Genomic DNA, 6,000 nt, shown 5'->3' on the forward strand with positions numbered 1-6,000 from the left:
ATAATAAAAATAAAGCGTCCGTTTGCCAGTATCCATACCATCGATAAATAGTGAACACACCACTATGAGTGTGCTCAGAATGTTTACGTATAAGGAAATCTGAGAGAAATACGTTTTACACTATTTCATCGCGGTGACAATATTTACATTTTACAATAAACCATACTGTTCTTACCAATATAAACCAACTGAATATATAACAATGCGCATTGTCTCTTTAAAATAAGTTTACCTTCATCCGGAATAGTGAGCGATCTACATAAATAGATTGTAAGTGACCAATAAATATTTTCATTTATAAACTAGTTGGCCATAAACCAAAAACACACGTCTGAATGGAATTTTCCGGTCAGGCCAGTGCGATGCATGTGACCAATGGGATTCATGGTTTATTCCGCAAACGCTTCATATATTGCGTAGCAATATTACAGACTGCCAGAACACCAACTTACAGCATCACATTGCGAGCTGAATTCACAACGCGATGACCATGTTTAATTGTTCTTACGATTCCATTTGTGACTTTCTTTTACTTAATAAGTAAAACAAATTAATTTTAAAACAAGCATATCACAGACTGGTCCACGATGCACGTAAAAATGAATGTCAAAAGAATGTCGCGATTACTATAGTGTGAATCTGTAAAGCTGGGATTGTCAACCAACCAAAAAAAACTTAGATGAAATGTATTACTCTCAAAAATAATGATTTGACAAGGAATGCACCATTAAAACTATTATGTCTGTATTCATCACAGTAGAGCACATAAATGGATACTGTAACTCGTGCGGCTGTCATGTATTGTTTGAGGTAGATTTCCTGCAAAACACGTTGTGATAGATGTCGTTGTATGTTTTTCATAATATCAATGACCTTATTCCTTTGGAGTCTCCTTGTCAAGTTAGTGATAACTATCATAGTCTACAGATAGAATGACCTATGTCATGGAACATGACACAAGTGTCTAAACACATGTTAAAGAGACATTGTAAAAAACTCAATATTCAAAGCAATATTTTGAAAACTTGTAATCTATTTTTTTTTTAGAAATTCCATCTAAAAAAAATGGTGTGATGTTATTGTAAAATCTGTTTGGATGCATACATTATATGTTTGATAATATACTGGAATGCGAGTTTTCAATTTCGTGTAGTTATATAGGCGAATCCATGAAGCGTGTGAATTTGAAAGTCTCAGTATTTCATCAAACGAGCACTGCTGGTATGTTTTCTGGCAAACAGGAATTTCATTTTATGCAGAATCAAGACTATATGTGCAAAATTGAAAGGAATTGTTTAATACAGCTATGTTTGAACCAAATTATTTAAACACGATCAAAAATATTAAAACTGCATAAACATGACCTACAGTTATCATAACACTGTACAGTTGAACCTGTTATCAATATTTTGGGGTTAATGTACTATTTATGAGAATTTTAAGGTCTTGTCGTCAGTGAATGCTGTTGCTAGTAGTAAATCACAAGAAAAGACGCAATTTGAGCATGTAGGGAGCATTCTTCGGTCAAAATTAAATACTTTGGAATTTTAGTCACCGTATTTTAAAAAGCATGCCAGAACATGAATTCACTAAGTGGTGTGACCAGTGCCAATTATTTGTTTGCTACGTATTATAATAATTAACAGTTAGGAGTGTATATGACGTAAACCAACTTGTTTACGAGCTTGCTTAATCGATTGGCCATCAGTTCGATATATGTCATTGATTCGTGTTACTGGTTTAATTTTGTCATGGCATATGCTGCTATGCAATGCCAGTTGAGTAATTTTCTCGGAATAGGAATATTTGCAAACCCGATAAACTAATCATAAGAGTCCTAGTGTGTTGTTATTCATCTTAAAGTGAAGTAAATGTGCAGACAGACTGGTTCTCCCCAGAGGCGGCGGCACGAAATTTTGCATGGGGCGAGATCTGCTCACCAGCTCTCGCGCCTAAGACGTGACCTTAGAGTAAGGGGGTCCGGGGGCATGCTCCTACGGGAAAATTTTGAAATCTAGACCCCCCGGAATGCTATTTCTTGCATTTTTGGGGGCAAGACAGGCATCCCTCTTCAATTGTGTCGCATCGCCCCCCCCCGGTGCCGCCGCTACTGCTCCCTCATTGGCTACAATCGATTAGCTGGCCAATGACCTGTATTACACCACAGACAAAAATAGCCAACTTCGAAACTATACAATTACATTCAATTCTTCAAGGTTTGATATTATCAATGAATTTTCAATAGAACAGTGTTTTATGCTGTGTAAATTGACAAATTCGTTCGTAGTTTCTATACGGGGGACTAGCTTGGTTTCTAACTTCTGGACTTTTGTTAGTACGTTCATGTAGTGTATTCCCACTACTTCAAATGCACATGTACACACCAATTATATGTTTATGGAGTTGGACAAATGTAATCCACCATTTCACTCCCCACATATACATACAACAACATGCATTTTTAGCGTGTCATCAACAATTTACTGGACATGCATGTCATATTTCTAATCTAATTTTGTTTTAGTTAGAGTTGATCAAGACATATTAGGGCAAGAAATAGCAATACGATCAGTAAATGTGCGGACAGACTGGTTCTCCCTCATTGGCTACCATCGATCAGCTGGTCTTCGAACCAAGTATCGTCCCATTATAATAAACATGTTTAATACTTATATATATATATTTTAAAATAGTAAAAAACATCACATCACATAAAATCTACAACCTGAATAATGCGGAATTTATGAAGCAATTACGCAGCACATACGAGTTTAATTTCCCAAAAACATTCGTTTTGAAAACAAAAACAGAATTATTAGTGATAATTGTACAGTAGAAGAAACACAAGTTCACCTCAACAACATGCGATGATATAGTTGTGGGTGCATAGCTCTTCTTGTGTAAACCTTTGGTTTTTGTGCTGGCATTTCAGTCATTTCTAATACATTTAGTGTCATTAAATTTGTTATTTTAAGATTCAGGATTGTTATCGATACAGAAGAGCTATGCCTCCACCTCTGACTTGTGTAACACAAACGTGCAAACCAAAATGGCATCGCAAATAAAAGTCGAAAAAAGCAGAATATTTCAGATCGTAATGGAATCACAGCACTTCAGGTTACATTTCTAATCAAATTGTTTACTTGTGGAAATTCCCACTCTTAAATGCTGAGGCATGCTGACACGTGGCTTATATTATTTTCAATTTACGCGGGCAAGTTTTCCACTAGACAAATAACATTGCCCCTTTTACAAAAAATGCTTGACCCCAGGGAACAATGTACAATCTAGTCCGAAATATATAAACATCGCATGCTGTAACATATTGTTAGTGAGCTGTTGAATGAAGATAGAACAACATGCCTTGGGAACAGTAATGGTCGATCACATATCCACGTTTACTAATAATTGCCCGCCGATTCAAATCGAGAAAAAAGTGCTATTGCTCTTTGCCCACAGTTGTTGAAATTAAAACAGTACTCCTTTTACCCGTACCTTTATCAAGTTCCTGTGCATCACATTTGATCTGAGAACAGTTATGACATGTGATTTTCTGCTGGTTTCATAATTAAATCGTTTTAACCCCGTGTGAATATTTTCTATAAGTGTAAGAACATTTGAATAACTTAGAGTATTGCTCGCACATTGCAATAAATTTGGTATGATTTATAATAAAAATAAAGCGTCCGTTTGCCAGTACCCATACCAGCGATAAATAGTGAACACACCACTATGAGTGTGCTCAGAACGTTCACGTATAAGGAAATCTGAGAGAAATACGTTTTACACTATTTCATCGCGGTGACAATATTTACATTTTACAATAAACCATACTGTTCTTACCAATATAAACCAACTGAATATATAACAATGCGCATTGTCTCTTTAAAATAAGTTTACCTTCATCCGGAATAGTGAGCGATCTACATAAATAGATTGTAAGTGACCAATAAATATTTTCATTTATAAACTAGTTGGCCATAAACCAAAAACACACGTCTGAGTGGAATTTTCCGGTCAGGCCAGTGCGATGCATGTGACCAATGGGATTCATGGTTTATTCCGCAAACGCTTCATATATTGCGTAGCAATATTACAGACTGCCAGAACACCAACTTACAGCATCACATTGCGAGCTGAATTCACAACGCGATGACCATGTTTAATTGTTCTTACGATTCCATTTGTGACTTTCTTTTACTTAATAAGTAAAACAAATAAATTTTAAAACAAGAATATCACAGACTGGTCCACGATGCACGTAAAAATGAAAACAATGTCAAAAGAATGTCGCGATTACTATAGTGTGAATCTGTAAAGCTGGGATTGTCAACCAACCAAACAAAACTTAGATGAAATGTATTACTCTCAAAAATAATGATTTGACCAGGAATGAACCATTAAAACTATTATGTCTGTATTCATCACAGTATAGCACATAAATGGATACTGTAACTCGTGCGGCTGTCATGTATTGTTTGAGGTAGATTTCCTGCAAAACACGTTGTAATAGATGTCGTATATTTTTCGAAATAGCAATAACCTTATTGCTTTGGAGCCTCCATGTCAGGTCAGTGATAACTATCATAGTCTACAGATAGAATGACCTATGTCATGGAACATGACACAAGTGTCTACACACCTGTTAAAGGGACACTCATTATTTATTAAAGCAATATTTTGAAAACTTGTCATCTATTTTTTTTTAGAAATTCCATCTAACAAAATTGGTATGATGTTATTGTAAAATCTTGTTGGATGCATACATTATATGTTTGATAAAATACTGAAATGCGAGTTTTCAATCTCGTGTAGTTATATAGGCGAATCCATGACGCGTGTGCATTTGAAAGTCTCAGTATTTCATCAAAAGAGCACTGCTGGTATGTTTTCTGGCAAACAGGGATTTCATTTTATGCAGAATCAAGACTATATGTGCAAAATTGAAAGGAATTGTTTAATACAGCTATGTTTGCACCAAATTATTTAAACGCGATCAAAAATACTAAAACTGTATAAACATGACAAAAATGTATAAATCGAACAAAAAGTGCTATTGCGTTTTGAAAACAACTGTTCAAATTAAAACAGAACTCGTTTCACTCGTACATTTCTCAAATTCCTGTGCATCAGATATGGTATGTGATTTTCTGCTGGTTTTATTATTAAATCGTTTTAACCACGTGTGAATATTTTCTATCCAAGTGTAAGAACATTTAGAGTATTGCTCGTACATTTCAATAAATTTGGTATGATTTATAATAAAAATGAAGAGTACGTTTGTCAGTACCCATATCAGCGATAAATAGTGAACACACCACTATGAGTGTGCTAAGAACGTTTACGTATAAGAAAATCTAAGATAAATACGTTTTACACTATTTCATCTTGGTGACAATGTTTACATTTTACAATAAACCATACTGTTCTTACCAATATAAACCAACTGAATTATATAACAATGCGCATTGTCTCTTTAAAATAAGTTTACCTTCATCCGGAATAGTGAGTGATCTACATAAACTTGAGTGGAGCCAAAAACATATAGTAAGTGATGAGTAAATATTTACATTTACAAACTAGTTGTCCATAAACCAAAAACACACGTCTCAATGGAATTTTCCGATTTCTGTTGACATCAGGCCAATGCGATGCATGTGACCAATGGGATTCGTGGGATTTTCCCGCATACGCTTCATATAATGCGTAGCAATATTACACACTGCCAGAACACCAACTTACAGCATCACATATCGAGCTGAATTCACAACGCGAGGACCATGTGTAATTGTTCTTACGATTTCTTTTGTGACAGTTTCTTTGGAGCTTGTCAGTCATGTCAGCTATGTCGAGATGGGTTACCAGACCAAAACTGTGTACAGTGTCCAGCAGAAACTGGTAAGCACTTACACGTGTACTAAGTCATTATTTAATTTGGAACTGTATTAGAAAACGTGAGCGCAACATTGAATGTCTGAAAATATCCCCGTAACTTGATAA

The sequence above is a fragment of the Saccoglossus kowalevskii genome, chromosome 18, assembly GCF_978046115.1.
Source record: "Saccoglossus kowalevskii chromosome 18, keSacKowa6.1, whole genome shotgun sequence".
Taxonomy (NCBI): domain Eukaryota; kingdom Metazoa; phylum Hemichordata; class Enteropneusta; family Harrimaniidae; genus Saccoglossus; species Saccoglossus kowalevskii.